This window comes from Tribolium castaneum, chromosome 1, assembly GCF_031307605.1.
Source record: "Tribolium castaneum strain GA2 chromosome 1, icTriCast1.1, whole genome shotgun sequence".
Lineage (NCBI taxonomy): Eukaryota > Metazoa > Arthropoda > Insecta > Coleoptera > Tenebrionidae > Tribolium > Tribolium castaneum.
This window is the reverse complement of record NC_087394.1, coordinates 14,674,297-14,697,234: the sequence shown is the minus strand read 5'-3', so window position 1 is coordinate 14,697,234 and position 22,938 is coordinate 14,674,297. Positions and strand designations below refer to the sequence as shown.

The 22,938-nt window shown below is 29.4% G+C and overlaps 1 protein-coding gene and 1 long non-coding RNA gene across 2 annotated transcripts in view; one reads left to right on the top strand and one right to left on the bottom strand.

Moving 5' to 3' along the window:
* The window catches only part of RhoGEF64C (Rho guanine nucleotide exchange factor at 64C), a 105,727-nt gene that overhangs the window by 34,935 nt on the left and 47,854 nt on the right, over window positions 1–22,938 (bottom strand). Inside the window, exon 2 of the mRNA XM_008193033.3 lies at window positions 22,778–22,819. The gene's annotated coding sequence lies outside the window, so the exon portion shown is untranslated. The remainder of the gene's footprint in view (window positions 1–22,777; window positions 22,820–22,938) is intronic.
* The window catches only part of LOC135265311 (uncharacterized), a 65,507-nt gene that overhangs the window by 12,208 nt on the left and 30,361 nt on the right, over window positions 1–22,938 (top strand). The gene's annotated exons all lie outside the window — the stretch shown is intronic.

Here is a 22,938-nt window from a genome sequence, read left to right as displayed (position 1 = left end):
AGAATTTTTTCAGTTTCCCAGATTCTCAGTTACTTAGTTTTTTAGAATTTCAATCTCATTATTTTTAAGACCGGTTTGTAGAAAGCTCCATTAAATTTTAATTCGTCGTTAAAAGTTAACAAGTCGAATAGACCAATCAAATTGGTTCAGTTTGATCACGTGATCAGTGAATCATGCATTTAATTGCGAATTAAATTAATGACGCTTCTATAAACCGTTCCTTGGGGCCCTTGTTAAATTTAATTCGTTGTTAAAAGTTAACAAAGCGAAGAGACCAATCAAATTTGTTCAATTTGGTCACGTGGGCAGTTAATCACGCATTTAATTGCAGATTAACTTAATGACGCGTCATTAATTTTATCCGAGTAGAATTTTTTTCAATTTATATAAATGTACAATGTGTTCAAAAATGGTCGTTTATCAAGTCACCTGTGAAATTTGGACGTAATGTGCCGCTTAGTTTAAATTGTAAATGCCATCAAAGTGACAGATCCGTCAAAATAACGTAAAAAGACTTCGAATCTAAAAACAAAAGTATACACAAATTAAAACAATCCCTACATTTGAAATAACTTTGCCTAAAAATGCAAAAAATGAGTAAAAAGTTAATTCAATGATTTGACACAGATGACAGTACTGAAACTACAATAATCATTTAAACAAAGCGGCACATTGAATTTAAATTTCACAGTCGACTTGATGAACAATCATTTTTGAACACATTGTATTTATTTTTTTGTATACTCATACAAGAAAATAAATATTATCTTAATCAAATCAAAAAGACAGTTTTAAGTACATATTATGTTTGAAATTCATATTTTTTTAAATACTTAAGAATTACTTATGACAACGTGTTAAAAACAAATAGGTGTATTTTTCACAAATTTCCATTAACCTACTTTAGGAATAACTATTCTAAATTGTTGAATGTTTTCCCATTAAAATACTACATATGGTGAATTACAATAAATTAGAATGCAGAAAATGTTGCAGCTTATTGTTTGACAATGTGAACACCCATTATAAACATCTTTTCACTTTAATTAAGCAAACTACAAGTCTGTGTATTTTTTGTAGTATTAATTAAGTTCTTTATTTTAGAATAAGAAGTACACATTGAATGAAAATGTAACAATTTTAATAGTAATCATCCAGAAAAACAAACATTTAAAATCAGAATAAAATAAATAAATAAACAAATCCTTAATTAAATTAATTAAATAGTAGCAAGAATAAATTAACCGTGTTATCACCTCAGCGATCCACTGTTTGATGAAATAAATTAAGGATGCTAAAAGCAATGAGGTGTTAAGCCTTTAAAACAGCATAATTACAATTTAAATAATAGTTATGTGGTGAAAAAATCCCCTTCAGAAAAACTTTCATGGTGATGGTTTTTAACACATACCTGGCATAGTATGCTAATCACTCTATTATGCTACTATTTACAATAGCGATGTAGTAGAATAGATAGAGTGTGGATTAAAACGAGGCAAATGCAAATGAGTAAAATTCGTACATTTTGAATGACGGAAAGTAAAATTTGGAGACAAGATTTGGTTGGAGGCTGATATGAAGCACTTTCGCTAAGGTTTACAAGCTATCAGGTGCGGATCATTGGATCTTCTATTCCTGAAAATAGCCTCAAGGCTTAAATATCTCTCCATCGACACACTTACCCACATCAACAACCGTTTCGTTTCTTTATCAACCATTAAAGTCTGCAGCGACGATTGTAACATTTTGCTACAACATCGTGGGCTATAGAAAGTGATAACTTTAATTAATTTCAGTTTTGAACTAATCTCAATTTATGGTCGAAAGTGTAATTAAATAACAAAACTATGAAAAGTAGACAGATTATTTCCCGATTTTATCTGATACACATTTTATTGCCCAAGCCAACTGATTCGGAATTCACGGCGTTTTACGTCCATGTTGCAATTTTGCGCGACTGTCACCACGTCCATAAAATTAAATTTAGCAACGAGATTTTTGTTAATTAAATTATTAAGTGCAGGTAATTTATGCTAATTTAATATGACAACAAGATGTTGGGTAACTGATAAAAAGAGAGTGAAATTGAAAGTCCAAAGCTGGATGAAATGTTGCATCGCATGAAAATATTTAAATCCTTCTAATTGAAAGTAAAAATATTTATTAAAAATGGACTTTCTCAGGACGATGTACAAGGTTAAGCAAATTACACATATTTGCGTAGGTAGATAAGTAAAAATATTTGCATTTATATGAAATATAGAAAAAATGTAATAAATTGATTTGCATAAAGAAAACGTCAATGTAACCTTTTTTTGCAGATAGTTAATAGTTTTTTCTACTGGTATAGTAATGCGTAGAGACCGGATTTTTGAGAAGTTAAAAACTTTATTTAGGTATTAAAAAAGGTTGTAAAGAGCAGAAATTAAGTATTAATCTAGTAATTTAGGTTACATTTATAATTAATTCCTACAGTAGGAAAAATAAAAACACATTTTTATTGCAATCAGTTCCATTGCAAAAACAAACAAAACGACTTACGTTTCGTTAAAAACTTAAAATTCTCTATTGCACAAACAAGCAGTTAATCGTTGAAACTAAATACTTATTGTTCTAAATTTGCTGCTTTCAAATTTCTTAGTTTATTTCTTAAAAATTTAGCTCAAAACCTAGAAAATGTACTCACTATATGGAAATACATAGTAGTATACTAAAATCAGGTACAGTCACCATAAAAAAGAATGTCCCCCTACCAACTGGGCCGAATGATAGCAAAAGTCCGACTAAAAAAATTTTTTAGGTTGTAAATTTCAACAAATAAGTTACTTTTCGAACTGTTCAGTTTACACAATCTCCAGCTGGTTTATAAATTAGTCAAACATACGCAATAACCGTGTTATATCGAAAAGATTTGTGGCTACGGTTTTAAGGGTGTCATTCTTTTTGATTGTGACTGTACCTCTGCACTACCAAGATATTTTCATCCAATTAACATATTTATTTTCAATAACATTTTATATACAGAGTATTTTTGAACAGTTAGTTTTAATGTGTCACTATTTTTTCCAATTCCTGGAAAAATATTTATAAAAATGTACACTATATTTACAAGTCCAATTGTCATCACTAGTGACAGTGATTTTGTTATGCTATTTAGTAAAATTTCAAAATGAGAAAATAAGTAATTTTTTTATATTAAATTTAACATTCAAGAAGTTTTTCCAACTGTAAAGTAGAAAACTTAAAAGTTCAAAAACTAACATTCTAAACTTCTTTAACGTTGAGAAACTAAAAAGCTGTATCACGAATCAACTAAAAAATAGTGACACTGAAATTCTAAAGAACTAAGTGACTGAAAGAGTGAGAAATAAAAAAAGTAAGATTACAATACAATAAAACCACAAAAAACTGAAAACAAATATGAAATATGAGAAAACTAAAAAACAAAAAGCTCAATTTCTGATAAACTTTAAAAACTGTTTGAAGCACTAAGAAACCATGAGATTAAAAGAGAGAAAGCTCGTCATAAACCAAAAATCTTTCGTTGTAGTATTGTTTTTTTAAACTAAATACCAACAGGGTGAGTCAATAGTGGGTTATTTCTGGTATGTCCTAAGATGCAACCAAAAATACTAATTTCACTTCCCATTTGAATACTTTGATTTTTAAAAACACTTATTGAATCAACATTGGGTTTTTATCCTTCTAAGTAACATTGACGCTGAGAGTCTAAAAAGCTGAAATACAAAGCAACTAAAAAATAGTGGGACTAAAATACTGAAAATTCTGAAGTAAGTGACTAAAAGGGTAAAAAATTAAAAAACTGAGATTATAAAACCACATAAACTGAAAAATTTGGGAAAGAAATATGAAATATGGAGAAACTAAAAAACAAAAAACTCAATTTCTGAGAAACTTAAAAAACTGTTTGAAGCACCAAGACACCATGAGATTAAAAGACAGGAAACTTGTCAGAAACAAAAAATCTTTAGTTGTAGATTTAAAAGAACTATTAAATTGAAAAATCTAAAGTATTGTTTTTTTAAACCAAATACCTACAGAGTGAGTCAATAGTGGGTTAATTCTTGCATGTCCTAAGATGTAACCAAAAATAATAATGCACTTCCCACTTGGATACTTTGTTTGATTTTTAAAAACATTAATTAAATCAACATTACTTTTTTATCTTTTAAATAATCATAGTCCACAATAAAATTTTAGCAAAATGTCAAGGCAGACTTGACAATACTCAAAACAAAGTAATTGTGGATTTTTTGAGTTTTTTTTAAAGATTTCCAATCTGGTCAGCTGGAATCAGTATTTTTGATTCCATATTAAAAAAAATTCGGAACTAACTTATTTTTGACTCACCCTGTATAAAAAAATTAAAAAATAAATGTAGAAACTTGGGAACAATTAAAATTTTGTCAAATGTTAACATTTTTAACAAAACATATTTATTTCCAGTTTTAAAAAAACGTTGAGAGTCAGTAAGGTTTTCTAACATCTGGCCTCTTGACAACGTAATATTTCTTACATTTTTTGTTATTTCCGAGCTTACTTCCTACTTACTAATTCATTGGACACAGCAATGTGTAGTAAAGGATATCATAAATTCGTAGTAAAACAATTTTTTCAGAAATTATTGTTTGAGGATACATAAAATATTTGATGTGTAAAATGACTATAGACTTCCAGCTATCTATATTCTTCCATTTTCCGGTATAAAATTATGCGTGCGTAAAAATCATAATTAAATAAGTTGAATGACTCGAAAATGTATACAAGTGTGTTGCTGCATGTATTTATTATTTAGGTAATTGTGTTGTACGTTCATAATAATTATTAAATTATTAATTGAACAATGCAATTTAATAGAATTATAGAAAAGTTCCAATTAAATCTATAGGTTATTTGTGTAAAAAAGATGAAAAACAAATAACGCTGTCAATTAATTATTAGCATTATCGTGAAAGAAATCATCTCGCGAGAGGAAAGTGAAGGGTGCATTCCTCGATTATTAATATCAGATAAATTTATAAATGATCCATTTTTATTTTTGCTGCGTGATCGGCAAATTATAGATTTTTTGGTTGCACGTTTTTCGATCGCTTTCCTTTAAATATACAGGGTGTCTCAGCTAAGACTTTCGAGCTCAATATCTCAGTTATTTGTCAACGGATTATTATGAAATTTAGAATGCACATATTTTAGGAGGTGGTCTTTCAATTAGGGTCAAAAAAATGACCTCAAGTTAAAAAACGAAATTTTAAAACACATTTCTTTTATTTAAAATTAAGCCAAATTACCGTTGGATCATTAAACCCCGAAAAATAAATGGCCACACAAAAAATTAATCAAATCGCTTGACTGATCCAAGAAAAAAATTAAATTTTGTTGTTAAAAACTTAATCTAAATTTTGATAGCAATTTGGGCAGTTACCTTTTGAAACAGTTGATAAAGCATTTCTATGCGGCATTTTGTGTACCACTGAAAAAAACTGTCAAAAGTGTGTGTGCTGTCAGAAAAGTAAAATTGTTTTAATTTGGTGAAATTACTTTACAAACCAAGAACAGTGGCTGAAATTTCTGTGTTGTTGAAAAAGGAATCACTATCGCTATGGAAAGTGTCGTTTGACTTTTTGTGAAATGTTATTTATGAAATTTAAAGTTCAAAGAATCGTCAATAATTTGAAGACACAGGAAGCGAACCTGAACTAAATGGAGTGAGGACAAAACACGTCACTGGAAACGAAGCAATAGTTGGGGCTGTAATTCAAGCTTTTGAAGAGAATCCAATCAGCAGTGTACGAAACATTTCCAAAGTCCTGAATGTTCAAGTGTCTAGAATTTTTCAGTTGTTGTTCAGTCTTTTAGTCCTTTTTGAAAGAATTAAAGCATCCAGTACCAAAAGTAAGTCACAAATATTGTTTTTTAACTTTGTATAGGTGAGAGATAATTGTGAAATGTCCCTTGCGTGACAGTTACGTTTCTGCGAGTAGGGGTGACCAAAATTCAATGGTAGTGCTCATTTGTCTCATAGAGATCTACATTTTTGCATCTGTGCCCACGTTTAACAGTTTGTTTCTCATTTTTCTCGCGAAACAGACGTCTTCCACGAACGAGTTTCTTCTGTCAGCATTTTTCACTGACGATAAATTTCTTAATATAAGTTTTAATATAACATTCTAAAAAGGCATGTAAAAATTACGTTTTTAAAACTTGAGTTGTTGCATTAATTGGATTTTATTCTTTATCTTCTAAAATATCTGCATTTTAAATTTCATAAAAATCCGGTGACAAATATCTGAGATATCAGGCTCGAAAGTCTTAGCTGAGACACCCTGTACATTTGATAAAATGCACAACACTGTTTTGGGCAGGCTGTTATTATTAAATCGAGTACCGAAACTAAATAGAGGAAAAGGAAAGGTGAATCTTAACTTTCTACTAGGCCAAGTTCAGCTTTGAATACTTTTAATTTTATCCCACTCTGTATTATTTTGGGTGTGTCGCGTGTTGTAGGACTCTTTTACATTTCACTGTGCCTTTAGGTGGTTTGATTCAGTCGTCCATGACCTACACGTTCAAAGAAAGAAAATGTAATAATATGCTACCTCCGCGTTATTTATAACGCAACGTTTCATTTTTTCGATTTAAAAGTGCATTAATCACTTCCTGTACCACTCAAGTGATGGGTAAATGAAAGTGGTGACAACAAATTGTCGAAGTTTGCCTCACATTTCATGAAATTTATATCTCGGTACTAATTGCCCAAAACTGCTTTCACTTTTTATTGAAAATTGTGACGAATAATCCAAATGAAATGACACAAAATTTTCGTGGGCGATTCAACTGATTTAAATTTTCTAATTGGTACAACTTTTTTCCATTTATTAACATAAATAAATGATTAGTTGTTTTGGCAGAATGTTACAAGCGTTTACTCACACCTGTGATCTGAGATAACTGAGTGAAAGATATGAAAGTAATATACAAATATTTTTTTTTGTAAAATTTTACTTGCAAAATGACATCAGGTTATTGACGTTGGCCTGTAGATTGTTACTAGTTTTATCTGCTTGTGTCAAGTCGAAAATTTGTTTTGAATTTGCCATATTTCCAGCAAGAGATATGTTTCTGTCAACGTCTTATCTTTCGAAATTTTTAAATCTGCACATTGGATTTGTACAGAATATAAAACAATCCAACAGAATCTGTTTCAATGTTTGTTGTATTGTTATTTTTTACAATACTTGTACCTTTCGGCCTACTTTACCAAAATATAAAAAAATATTTAGGTCACAACGCAACATGAAATATCTCTTTGTAAAACCACAAAACGCTGTTTTCATTTTCTAGAACTGACAACCAATGCCAAAGCAATAATTCAACTTTTAACTTTTGTTCTTATTATTTCTTACTTTATACTACGGATGACTATAACTTAGGAGACAAATCGCAGGATGATTTTTTGAACGCTAAAAAATAGTACAACAGAGTAAAAATGAGGGCGCTTTAAGCGTCACACCGTTTCAGCGCCAAATCGTTTTAAATTAATTTAAATTCAACCAATTCACTAATTACATGAAAAAAAATGCAGAAATGTTGTGCTTGGCATTTTTAATAGACTAGGAAAAACTGACGACTAAAATTCTCATTAGAAACAGAAAAAATATATTTAAAATTTAAAATTCACGTTTCGTCACGTATTTTTCAAAACGCTGCGAATACGGTTAAAGATACAAGAAAAAAGTTAAAAAGAAAATTATGCATAATTAAATTTTCTTTAAAAAAGTCAGCGACGTCATATGTTTATCTTCAACGGTTTAGGCCCCAAGGTCATTCAAAGACGCTCAAGCGACGAATGTGTTTCGTTTTACCGGTGCCGAAGTAACAGAAAATTAATTTAAACCTAAACCGTAAAAGATAGAAATATAGTGTCGCGGACTTTTTTATAGGAAATTTAATTCTCTACAACTTTATTTCTTACACTTTTTTCGTATCTTCAACCGTATTCCCAGCGTTTTGATAAACATGCGACGGTGCGCAAAAAATATCGCTTAGAATTATCAATTTGTGTTCCACTTGATATGTTTGCAAACGCAGCAAAGATACAAAAAAAATTGTAAGAAACAAAGTTGTATAAAATTAAATTTTCTACAAAAAAGTCCGCGACTCCATATTTCTATCTTCAACGGTTTAGGTATAAATTAACTTTCCGATACTTGACCACCGGCAAAATGAAACAAATTCGTCGTATGGGCGTTTTTGGACGACTTTGGGGCCTAAATGGTTAAAGACAAAAATATGATTTCACAGACGTTTTGTAGGAAATTTAATTCTCTACAACTTTCATCCTAAAATTTTTCTTGAACCTGTGACCGTATTCGTAGGATTTTGAAAAATATGCGGCAGAGTGTACATTGGTAAAATTTGAATTTTTTTAAATCTAATTTTCAACAATTTTTTTGCATTATGTTTATATTACTATTTAGAATTTAATGCTTTGTCTGTCTAAATTTTTTTGTTTTCCTCGTGCTAACTGTTACACTAACAAAACAATTTTTTTTAATAATTACTCCGAAAACTTAGTAACGGAACGTTTTATTTGTACGTCATTTCGTATCCTAACCGTTAGATATCCGTACTTTATACAAAATAGGCATTTTTAGAAAAAAACAATAATTTGACGAAAAGTATTAGCTATGCCAGCAGTTGAATTATAAAGTAGGAATTTTTGTTACAAATCTTTAGAAAAAAGTTTTGTAATTTTGTATAAATGAGTGGAAATTTTGAATTATTCAAGCTTGATATTATTTTGTTGTTTAATGGATATCAAACTTTATTATACCCACAGTCCTATTCTTCTCACCCACGCTTTACTAACCATGCACGATTTTTGCTAGCAAATACGCGTAATAAACACCAGACAGAAATTTATTCAAGTCGAACGATTATGAAAAATTTTTATTTGCAAAAAGTATGTCGGTGTATTGTGTAGTAATACGAATTACAAATACAGTGATATAATTCTAGTTATAAATTCACCACACTATTGAATTTAAAGTGGGTGCATAACTCATCTTCTTTTTGTAGTTGTTTGGATGGAGGGATTTAAATTGTGAACGCGGACGTCATCTGGATTGACTTAAAGGGGAAATGATTAAAAAATTATCCTTGAAAGAATAATTACTGAAACTATTCCACTAAATTCAATTCGAAACAATTTTGCTAAAACCTGGAATACAATAAAAAAGGTTCAAAACCTGATAGACCTTCTAAAGATAAAGCTAATGATCAGAGATATAACAATTTTTTTAATCGTACATTATTTTACTTATTTAAAGCACATAGCTGCGTGGATAAAACTAACTTTTGAAAACGCGCGTTTTTTTAAATGGCCATGGCTACATCAATAACCCAAGAAATGTGAAAATAAATGGTAACTTTTTAATAATAATTTTTTAATCTCACATTAGATTATTTCCAATAATATTAATATCAGTACTGATGAAATGTACCAATAAAAAAATAACGTGGATAACTGGTCTTTAAAACACTTGCTCTATTTCGAGCACTCCGGCTACGCCGTCGTGCTCGAAAAAATGCGCGTGTTTTAAAGATCATAATAACCATTTATATTTTAATATACTAATGTTTCGTCTAATAATTGTTCTGGTCAGATCGCCTATGTGTGGTAATTGCCACAAAAAACGTATGTATCGGTTAACATTACAAAACAATGACAGATGACAGCTGTCAGTGTCAGGCCAAAAATTCACACGTTCAACTGAACTTGCAGAGTAAATTCTTGAACGTCTGCATACAATTATCATGATTTTCAATGTAATTTTTATCAAAAACTCCTAAATGCAAAAATAAGACAACATTTAAACAGTTGACAGCAAACCATATGAACTTATCACACAACCTACGTTCATGCTAGAAAGAGAAAACCACAGCAAACCACGACCAGAACAATTATTGAACACTTGTTAGTTGTAATGCTTGAAAATGTAATTTTTCTTGAAAATTCAAATTAATTTTGTACATGGATTTTTTCAACTTAACAACAAATGAAATTAAAAGAACGAAGGTGGGCCCAAGATTGCAGCAACTGAACCTACGGCAAGACAAAAACAATCTGACTTTCCAAAGCGGTAATTTACATGATGTTGGTGCATACACCGTTATCGAAACACATATTTGTTTTATAAATAACAAATCCAGCATCCACGCAAATTCCTGATTGAAAATAAAAATGTATAGATTACCATAAGTTATCCCATCTAGGCGGATGCAGTACGGTATCATTCTTCAAACATGAAATGTCAGATAGATCAGTAAGAAGGAGGCATGGGTGGAGTGAGTGAATGGAATTGTAACGGTTCCACGCATGCCCTTGATGAAGTATTGTCTTAAGGCCGGGTTTTCTCGCCCCCGAGTGTCATTAGCTTTGTTTTCTTGAAGAAAACTGTAAATGTGCACGCGATGCAAAAACGGAAACAATATAATAATACTGTTTACAAACTGCTCAACAAGAAATATTACGAGGATTATTGTTCATTTTTTTTTGTCTCAGAATTATTAAGGATATGGGTTTAGCAACGCTTGTTTCCTAATTTTAAATTGGGTAGGGACACCCACATCGTATTAAAATAACAGTTTAATGTATTTTGCCTACGGGTTAACAGTTCCTTATCCGTAACAGTTATAGGAACTCGACATTGTGATCTCATAACACCTTATTATTATTTATTGTTGAAAAGCAGTCAAAAATCGCCCATGGGCTGATTTTTAAACAAACAATCAATTATAAACATTTGAAGGATATTTAATTTATTCTGAGGATTTAAAAAACCTTCATTAAGATTTAAGGTACAGAGTGTTCCAAAAGTCGGACTAACTTTACTGAAACTTATTTTTTTAGTCAGACCAATTCTCAAGTGGTGATAAAAAAGTGGTGATTTAATTTTTTATCGAATTTACAAGTGTGTTAAATGTTTTGTAGACATTGGTATTTTTTTTCGTTTCCGTTAACCAAATTCAAAAAAACATGACCCGGAAAGAGAAAAACATAATCAAAAAATTTAACATTTTTTTGAACAATTTTGCCATCAGAACTTTTAAATCAGTAAGATGTCTTCTATCACTAATTCACTATTAAAGAGATGGTCCAAGACTGTTGAGTGACTCTAGAATAAGAAACAAAACTTCTGGCAAAATTTGTAGTAACAGTAATTTTTTGAAAAATCTTTGTTTTAAGAAATCTTTTTTTTAAGAAAAGTTGCCGATTTTTTTGATGTTTTTAACAAATACCTAAATAAATGTATAAGCAATCCCACATAATTCTTATTAGTATCTTTTTACATTACTATATTGAAGAAATTTATTATAATTATGAGCAATTCTTTTAGAATAGCAAGATTTGAAAAAATATATACAGACTGAACCAAAAGTAACGCACAAAATTCATATCTTTGCTATGAGCCTTTTTTCGAAAAAATCCTGGAACATATTAAGTTTGTTATTTTTCTGAATGCTACATTTTGACACAATTTATGACGTCATTCATTTTTGAGAAACGAGTTTTGAGTTACTTTTTTAAATGTCAACCGACATTTTCGATTAAGATATAGTACACAGATAGTTTTAGAAGTAGGGAATTATCTTGCTGGTAAGTATGAAAAAATACAAAAAAATGAAGAAACTAAACAAAAAAGTTATTGTAAGTTTTATACAAAAAGTTTTATCTTTTCGTTCTTGCTTTTTTGTGTTTAAGTTTCATATTAAATGTTTTAATGTAATTAATATTTATGCAAAAAACATATAAAAAACAACAGTCCGAATAAAATAAGACAAAAACGAAAAAATAATGCGTTTTGTATTTGATTGTTAATAATTTTTGGATTTTACTAAATTATTCATTTTACTTTTTAGTTTCTTATTATTTCGTTTTATTAAAAAGATAATAAAATAATATTATTAATAATAATAAGATAAACAGTATCTAAAACAGTAAACAAAAAAGTCGGTTGTCATTAAAAAAAATTGAAAATGACGTATCAAATGTCACTATTATGTCAAAATGTAGCATTTAAAAAAATAAGCTCTGTTCATAGATTTTTGAAAAAGGTCCAATAATTTTGTGCGTTATTTTTGGTTCAGTCTGTATGCACCAAAAATAGAAACAAACATAGAACTTTTTTATGATTTTCGCTATATTTAAAAAAAAAAACAAAAAAGTGAGCTACATTTTAAACAATTTATCTAATTTTGTGACATCTGACACTAGCTCAGTAAAAAACAAGTTAATTCTTATTTATAAAGAAAGATAGATCAAACTCAACATTTTTTTTATTTTCGTATAAATTAGAAAATCTCTTTTTTTAATAAGAACAATTTTTCTTGAAAAATGAGCAAAATCGAACAAAATTATCCGAAGAAAATATAAAATCGAAAACTCACATCTGTGTTTTGCGTAGATATAGTAACATAATAGTTATTTATTCGACGAGTTTGAGTGTAAATCGGACGTTTTATTTCACGAGTGGTTTTTTAAACCTCGAGTGATAACGAGAGGTTTACCATCCACGAGGTGAAATAAATGAACCGATTTACACGAAAACAAGTTGAATACAACATTTTATTCTTCGAGTTAGACTCAATAAGGCTTAAAATTGCTTAAAATCTGTTAAAAATAATCTGACGTTTCGTATTGAGAAATGCCAAACAGTTGTCAAAACTGTCTTACACAGGAGAAAAATCCGAAATTTTGACAGTGTCGAAGAATAAAATGTCTTAAAATTCAAAAAATAATCCGATTTTTGGTCACTAATTCATTCAACGAAATAAAGACTTTTTTTGCATAAATTAAACCGCTATCGCTAATCCAAATTATATTTTTTACTTTAAGAATAAAATGTTTTAGATACACAGACATTTACATTAAGCAAGAATAAAACGAAGAAATGTTTTTTCGCGTAATTTTGTAGTGAACTCGGCAGTCTATCGAACCAGCAAATGAAGAATCAATTAATCAAGAACATCAAACTTTTTTTGTTAATTTAAATCGTTTCAATTCTGTAGAATTCAAATTTTTCTCTTACACTTTCGCTCTTTTTTTGTTCCTAGACATTACATTTTCGCTTGTCACTTTTCTGTTTCCATATCTAGTATTGTATTATCGTGAGAATTGTATTACAATAGACCGTTAGAAATTATAGTATCGTAGACATTGCAGCAAATTAAAAAAATTACCCTCGTTTTCGTTTTTTGACCACTCAAGCCGCCATAAATTAAAAAAATGATATTTGAGACCAAGAGAAAGTATAACTTTAATTACAATAAGCATTTATATCATAACAGAGCAGGAACAGAGGCTGTAATTCTGTAACATTAAAATAAAACGAAACTGTAATAGATATAGGTAGACAGATTTCTTGATTCTTCTAGAACAGCTATAAAGTGAAACTATTGGCAAACACAGTTTTACTTCAAAAATCTTTTACATTTTCTCTCTGACAGGTATATAAATGCTTTGTATCGCTAATTTGATTTTAAAAATGTTGTTTTTTAAACATAATAATTACAAGTTGTAATTGCACGTCAATCCAAAACTCACGTCTTTATATTTCGTTTTCATTATTCAGTATAGACCCTTCACCGAATAAATGTTTCAACCTGCAATTACCATTCAACATTCACGGAAGATTGGAATGTCTACTTGAATGAAGGACAAGGAAATTTCGATTTAATGTCATGTTTTCACATGCTATGACAGCACACTGACATATTCCTACAGGAAAAAATGCACCAGTGACTCCATCATGGGCATGGTTTATGGGCAAGGCGGCCATCTATATTCATTTCAAGGAGAAATCCACGGCTGACTAATAATTTTTAGATTTATACAGGGTGTCTCAGCTAAGGCTTTCGCGCCTGATATCTCGGATATTTGTCAACGGATTTTTATGAAATTTAAAATGTAGATATTTTAGAAGATAAAGATTAAAATCCAATTGATGCAACAACTCAAGTCTTGAAAACGTAATTTTTACATGCCTTTTTAAAATGTTAAGTCTTTTAAGACTTATATTAAAAAAATTATCGGCAGTGAAAAATGCTGTCAGAAAAAACTTGTTCGTGGAAGATGTCTATTTCGCGAGAAAAATGAGAAACAAACTGTTAAACGTGGGTACAGATGCAAAAGCGTAGATCTCTATGAGATAAATGAGCACTACCATTGAATTTTGGTCACCCCTACTCGCAGAAACGTAACTGTCACGCAAGGGACATTTCACAATTATCTCTCACCCATACAAAGTTGAAAAACAATATTTTTGACTTACTTTTGGTACTGGATGCTTTTATTCTTTCAAAAAGGACTAAAAGACTGAACAACAACTGAAAAATTCTAGACACTTGAACATTCAGGACTTTGGAAATGTTTCGTACACTGCTGATTGGATTCTTTTCGAAAGCTTGAATTACAGCCCCAACTATTGCTTCGTTTCCAGTGACGTGTTTTGTCCTCACTCGATTTAGTTCAGGTACGAATCGTGTGTCTTCAAATTATTGACGATTCTTTGAACTTTAAATTTCATAAATAACATTTCACAAAAAGTCCAACGACACTTTCCATAGGCGAATATTGATTCCTTTTTCAACAACACTGAAATTTCAGCCACTGTTGTTGGTTTTTAAAGTAATTTCACCAAATTAAAATAATTTTACTTTTCTGACAGCGCGCACACTTTTGACAGTTTTTTCAGTGGTACACAAAATGCCGCATAGAAATGCTTCATCAATTGTTTTAAAGGCTGACTGACTGCCCAAATACTATCAAAATTTGTATTAAGTTTTTAACAACAAAATTTAATTTTTTTCTTGGATCAGCCGAGCGATTTGGTTAATTTTTTGTGTGGCTATTTATTTTTCAGGGTTTAATGATCCAACGGTAATTTGGTTTAATTTTAAGTAAAAGAAATGTGTTTCAAAATTTCAAAATTTAAAGTATGTGCATTCTAAATTTCATAAAAATCCGTTGACAAATAACTGAGATATTAAACCCGAAAGTCTTAGCTGAGACAGCCTGTACAAATCACAAAAAATCTATTGGCAATATAAATCAGCTTGCCGACAAAAAAGTCTTGACACTTTGCGAAATTATAGTCCTGTCCCTAAACATTACTGGCCGTGTTATTATCAAACAATTTAATTTAACCTTCTACCACTGAAATTGTTATTGTTGTTTTAATAACAAGGAACTGAAATATCGTGTACCACTGTAATACTTCTCTCAGGAAAAATCCATTAAATACGTCACAACCTTTAACCAGAACGCCAAAAATTGCACAATAAGTCCAACTAATCCAAGCTTAGGCAATCGATATTAACAATAATAAGACCTAAATGTCAAACAAAAATTGCACTTGCTTTGTTCACTTAAATTTGCAAACAGGTTTGCAGTGAAAGTAAGTTAGGTGATAACGTTATTATATGATTAAATAAGGTACTAACTGTGGCAAATCAAAGAGCAGGAATTTGGATTTTAGTTTTTCAATTTAACTTAACGTAACCTTCGACACTATAAACAATAAAGTGGTGGTTATAATCCCGTCACGAGTTTAAGTGCAGATAGGTACTAGACAATTTCTTGATCGATATTTTATGGGCACTTCCTTATTATTGCCCGAATGTGTGTAATGATAATTTATGGTTGAAACTATAATCGATTTAAGACATGTAAAGCCCATAATCCACCAAGCTGTTACGATATTTTGTGTAAAATAGTTAACCCACTTTGAACCGCAAGATAATTACACAGATCAGCTTGCTAATTATAATCGAAAGACCAATAAAACATGAGTTATTTGAAACTAACTAAGACACACACGTTTAATTTAGAAACTTCGCCATTTGAACTGTACAGCGTTTCTCACCTAAGATTTTCGAGCTTAATATCTTAGTTATGCACATATTTTAGGAGGTGGTTTTTCAATTAGAAGCAAAAAAATGACCTCAAGTTAAAAAAATAATTTTAAAACACTTTTTTTTATTTAAAATTAATTAAATTAATAAATGAAAAATTAACCAAGTCAAATTAGATCTTGTTAAAAACTTGACCTAATTTTTGAAAGTATTTGAGCAGTCACCTTTTGAAACAATTGATGAAGCATTGCTAAGCAGCACTTTGTGCACCACTGAAAAAGCTGTCAAAAGGGTGTGTGCTCTTGGAAAAGTAAAATTGTATTAATTTTGTGCAATTACTCTAAAAGCAAACAACAGTGGTATGAAATTTCTGTGTCGTAAAAAAAGGAAAAAGGAGTTCTTGTGAAATGTTTTTCAAATAAAGCCTTCATAAAATTTTAAGTTAAAAAATTTGGAAATAATTTGTAGACACAGAAAGCGTACGTGGACTAAATACAAGCTGAATCTTTTAGGGCTTACATTAGAAACTTTTTGACTCGCAATATAGCTAGTGCTTAAAGATTTTGTATACAATCAATTAAATAGTTTGTATACGATAGAAATCGACCATTCTGAGTTCAACCAAATTATGTTCAAAATGACTGAATTTCCGAAACTACGAGAAATTGGCGCCAAATTTTAAATAGTAACCACCTATTTTTATGGCATTTTTGAATTTGCCTTTTGGAACTGAGTAAAATTTACCCAGTTGTTAAAACTGATCTGTCACAGTTTTCGACCTATGTCAATTTTTTCATACAAATTTTCATTCGCAAGGGTTCATTTAAAATATTACAGCTCATGAACTCTCTAAAATAAGGAAACAATTCTTTCTGCATTTGATAACCAAAGATTCATAGGGAAATGATGATCAAAAAATGATAATAAAAAGTATTATCAAATAGAATGACCCTGTTTTTTCAATCGTAAACAAAAACCAAAACCAAAACAAAAACAAAGACCCTGTTTTTAACGGCAATCAAAAGAACATCATTTTTTATGCAAATTTTTATTAACCTCCGCTATATCTATCGCTTACAGTTTTTGAAATAATCGCAAAAAACAGAATTTTAGCTCATTATTTTCATTCAGCAAGTAAACTTTCGAAAAATACACTAAGATTGTGCTATTAATTAAAAAAAATGTCCTATTTGTTCACCATTTCAAAAAAAAAGTTCAAAATTTGATGACAGACTGACTGAGTTACTTTACATAATTTACTAAGTTATAACATAAACTATAATTAAATATTATTGTTTTACTACTTATTCAATAATAGCTAAAAACTAAATAATAACATATTGAAGTTTGACAATTGTTTACCATTTTGCAAAGTCTACGAAGTAATTACGAAGTAAAATCTCTTTTTTTGTAATTTTTTCAAAAACTGTAAGAGCAGATAGGTATAGGACGTATTGATAAAAGTCACCGTAAATATCGATATTCTTTCGATTGCCGTTAAGAAAATAGTCGTTCCATTTGAAAAAACTAAGTTATAGCAGCTTCTTGAAAACCATTTTGAAAAAATCATACTAGCCATGAATTGTAATAGTTCACAATTTCGAAAATTCTAGAAACTTTTCAAACCTTAGATTATCGAATGCAAAAAAATTACTTATCGCAAAGGCTGTGATATCTTAGATAAACTCTTGCAAATAAAAATTTTAACCAATAATTTGACATATGTCAAAAATTATAACAGATAAGTACCAACAACTTAAATAAATTTTACTCAGGTTGAGAAGTTGAATTGAAATATACAATAAAAATGTGTAGTTAGTATTTATAGTTTCAAATTTGGCGCCAATTTTTTGTAGTTCTTAAAGCTCAGCCATTTTGAAAATAATTTAGTTAAACTCAGAATGGTCGATTTAGATGGTATACAAAATTTTTAAGCTCTAGCTATATCAAAAGTTAAAAAGTTTCTAATGTAGGCCTTAAAAGAATCACCCTGTATAATGCGGACAAAATACGTCACTGAAAACAAAAAAATTGTAATTCAGGCTTTTGAAGAGAATCCAATCAGCAGTGCACGAAATATTTCCAAACTCCTAAACTTTCAAGTATCTAAAATTTTTCAGTTGTTATTGTCTTTTAGTCCTTTTTGAAAGAATTAAATCATCCAATACAACAAGTAAGTCAAAAATATGGTTTTTTAACTGTGTAAAAGTGAGAGAAATGTGAAATGTCACTTGCGTGACACTTACGTTAGGGCTGACCAAAATTCAGTGGTAGTGCGCATCTGTTTCATAGGAATCTATGCTCTTGCATCTGTATACACGTTTAACAGTTTTTTTTTGTTTTTTTACGTGTTTCAAGGATGAGTTTTTCCTTACAGAATTTTTTAATTTTTAATTAAAAAATTTACTAATTTTAAGTCTAAAATGATTTAACATTTTAAGAAACTTACGTTTTTAAGACTTGAGTTATTGCATTAATTGGATTTTAATCTTTTTTTAAATTTCATAAAAATCCGTTAACAAATATCTGAGATATCAGGCTCGAATGTCTTGGGTGAGACACCCTGTAGAATAGAATTTTCATTAATTGAGGCACATCGAGTTAGATAATGGCGAAGAAACGTTACAGAAACAACGGTACTTGGAACCAGGTGTTTGTGTCACGAACTCTTGGGTTCCCAGACGGGAACCAAACGGATTATAGGTTACGCATATTGACTGATACAATATGTTGCCATCAAGAAGTTGTTAACTACAAAAACATTACCGGTTTACTACCGATGGCTTGACCTACGCACCTATACCGTATGTTTGTAATTATAGGGTGAATTAGGGTAACTGTTACTCCTGATGTCTATTATTTTCCATTTAATTCGTATTGGAAATTTAGTATTTGTGCCAATGTCCGAAGTAGCAATCATGCCATTTAAAAATATAATGTGAGACAAAGTTAATTAATGCTGGCAATTAATAAATAATCAATAAGCTAGATTAGCCGGAAACAGAAGATGGTAATAAAACAATACATAATAACGCAGAAAAAACATTTCTAATGACTTTACGACTTCAAGTTTAGAGAAAACAAACAAATCATTGTTCTGCAAGAAACTAATCACCAAGTCATCAGAGTTGAGGTATAAGAAAACTTCCTAAGGCCATTACCGTGATTTTGTATTAACTAGGCAATAAAATAAGTTCTCAAAGAAAATCCCTTCATTCCTTATTTATTCGCAATCAATTAAGTTGATTTATTGCAATATTATGTTTGTATTTAGTGCTTATTCATCAAAGTTTTGCTTTTTCTGTTGCCTCTTCTACAAGTCTATCGGTTTTTTCAACACTTCATACATTTTAAGTGTTGCAAAAATTCTGTTTATTTTTACTGTTTAAAAAACATAATCATAAAAAATAGGGCAATTATTGTAACACCCTTCAGGACGTTTTAAAGAAAAAATTATTGTTATTTCTTTTTTTCAAGTTGAACAAACTGTTTAAGTAAAATCTCATGTCATAAAATATAAAGGCCATATCACCAGCATTGGCAAATTTACACAGACAGAACTAAAAATTCGTTCGAAAATGCTCTTATTTTTGAATTTTTCGTGTGTGTAAGTATTTTTTGGTGCTAGAACCCATGTTTTTGCATTTTTAACACGTTTTCTTAGAAGAAACAACATTATCACGCATTTCAGTTAAAAAATCACCGAAATGAATTAACAAAAATAATGTTAGGTATTATTTAGCGTTTTTTCGCTTTTACTAGTTTATTTTTTGAGAAATTTCGTAAAATCAATAAATTTCTCGGTGATAAACGTATCAGTATGTTTAACACAAAAATGAAAAATAATGTGTATTATTTTCGGCCTAACTTAGTGCAAACTACGTTTTGTTAATAGATTTTGAATAGATTTTGCCAGTTTTTTTTCGAATTTTGGCGAAATTTGTAATTCTCAATAAAGATTGCTTGATAAAAGGCAAAAAGTTTTTTTTGATAGGATTTTAAAGATAAACGAAAATACTCGTAATATGAAATTTTTGACTCAAATCCGCATTTTTATTTATAGTTAAAACTTGGTGATTTTCGCACAATGCGTTTTTTTCTAAAAAAATTTAAATTTAAATTTTCAAAAAGTAATTTTTAAACTAATTTTTTGACATTGAAATTGTTTTAAAAAGGCGAGGTTAAACCGCCATAAATAGTAACTTGAATAATTAATAGTAATGTTATTTTTCGTATTATTATTTTGTTTTTTGACGAGGGGTACACAGCACTTAAGTTTAAGACACCAGGTTTTCTCTGGATGTTCTTTGATTTCTCCTAATATTCTCAAGAAATTACCTTATACTTTTTAAGAGATTTTCTGTAATTTTTTTCAATATTTCTTTTAATTTTTGTACTTTTTTGCACCGATTTAATCTGCGGTTTAATGAAGAATACAAAAAAAGCAAAAATAACACAAAACACAAAAATAATAGAAATCTTTTTTCATTTTTTTGTTAATAGTTTTTATTTATTTAATTGACCTTTATAAAGCTTCACTTACTTTCGGTTCACTTTCATAAAAACCATTGTGGTGCAAATAAGGTACTCTCAGCATTAGTTTTTATATGAGTTGTCATGGTAACAGCTTCGCCATTTGCACCACAATGGTTTTTATGAAAGTGAACCAAGTATACGTTAATTTTATCTATTCAAGAGAGTTTTAGCATTATTTTAAATTAAACAAAAACAAAAATAGCTTTCAAAAAAAGATTATATTTTTGACTCTTAATAAGAACATTTTAGCAAGAAATGTAATTATTTAGAGGACTTTCCCAGTTTCCCCAACAATAAAACAAAAAATCACCAAATTATATTATAAATTAATTACCACACAGTGTTATGTTGGACAAACCCTAATAGTATACATCATTTTCTGTAGATATATTCTGGACAGAACTTACAAAACAAAGTGTAGAAGCTTTACAGATTTTTTCATTTTTGATATTCTGACTCGATAAAGAGGGTATTTTAGCGCAAAAGTAAAAATCAAATTTTCAAATTCGTCACGACGTTTCAATATTTTTGTTGTATCTTCTTCAGGCTTTAATAAATTATTACTATTCAGTTTTATACGTAATGGGATAATTTATTTATTTTTATTTATAGGATAAAATTTTAAATGGTGCAAGCTGGCCTTAACGCTTGCAATTTTTGACGCATATAACTAAACTATTTTTTTTTGAAGCTACAAAATTGTTTCTACATATTTCTCAAAAATATGGTAAAGTTCAGAATGGAGGAATGTTCAAAAGAAAAAAATTAATCTTAAATTTTTTGGAAAAATAATAAAGTCGATTTTTCAAGTGGATGAGAATTCTAAATTAAGCCATTACCTTATTTATCTTATCTTATGTGAAGTATGTATTTGACATCCAATTTATGACGAGATGGGGAATTTAATTTATATGAATGGAAATGAGAACGTTTTGTTAAAACATATATATAAGAACAAGTTCCATTTTTGGATATTTTATTTTTTATTAAAAAACAGAACACATTTTTTTCTTTAATTGTATCACTACTTATTCATAAGATTTGAACGTTAAAATTAATCTAAAAAAAAATACAAAAAATTAATCTTAAATTTTTGGGAAAAATAATAAAGTCGATTTTTTAAGTGGATGAGAATTCAAAATTAAACCACTACCTTATTTATCTTATCTTATGTGAAATATGTGTTTGACCTCCAATTTATGACGAGATGGGGAATTTAATTTATATGAATGGAAATGAGAACATTTTGTTAAAAAATATAAGTTCCATTTTTGGATATTTTATTTTTTATTAAAAAACAAGACATATTTTTTTTCTTTAATTGTATCACTACTTATCCATAAGATTTGAACGTTAAAATTAATCTCAAAACAAAAGTACTATAAAAGAAATCATTTTGGTTAGTGTTTTTTTAATTCAATTTTTTTTTCATTTGAAGATTAATTGGTTAAACAATTCCCTTTTAGGCATTAACTATTAAGAGTTCAGCTGTTCAGTATTAGTATTATGCCTACAGTTGTTGGTAATTTTTACTTTATTTATTTCGTAAGAGATCAGGATCATAAAATGCTAAAATTCTTTACATTGCGATATTAAAAGCTAAAAATGTGGTATTTTTATCATAAAATATAATCTTGTGATTTAATTATTATTATGATGTTACTCATAAAACCAGAGCTCGTATCGCCGATAATAATCATATAATTTCTTGCATGAGCATAGAATATTCCAATCACATTATCCTTCTGGGAATATGTAATATCATAGTGTTTTTTTTTACCGAACTAAACCTTTCAATATCCATTATCAACAAGACGGGCTCTTTTCGTATTTTGGGATCAAAAGATCATTGTTCTCAATCTCCAGTCATTAATTTAAAATTTGTGAAATACACGATTTTTTCATTAAATTACTCCATAATTCCGATCATGCTTTCGTACTTAAGCAAGTAAAGTAACGTCATGATATGAATTAAAATCATCATTCAACCTGATGTAACTAATCTAGTGAAAAGTCAAAGAGCATTCGAATAAATCGTGTATAGTTGATCTCGTGCTTAACGATCACTTTTCAGCACTATAAAGTATAAGTATATAAATTTTAATGTCGTCTTTCTTCGCTAAATAAGCTTCTCGGTTAAAGCCCATTGAATCATCGTGGTCAAAGACAGCCGTTTTGACTTAATTTATAGTGCAACATGCAGATGCTTTAAATGAGAAAAATTGCTAAGCAAACGTCTGCTTGAAAGTGAATTACGTTACATAACTTTGAAAAAACGAAAAGCCAAATAGTTACTAGAACTTACCTTTGTTTGTAATGGTTTTCTACCTCTTCCAGTTTCACTTTCCTGTAACAAAAAACTCGGTTATTATCAGGTAGACACCTACATTTTGTTCATTTGTTATGCCTCACTGCTCCTGCTATCACAATAATTGTGACAAGTTTTAATTTTTTACTGTTATTACA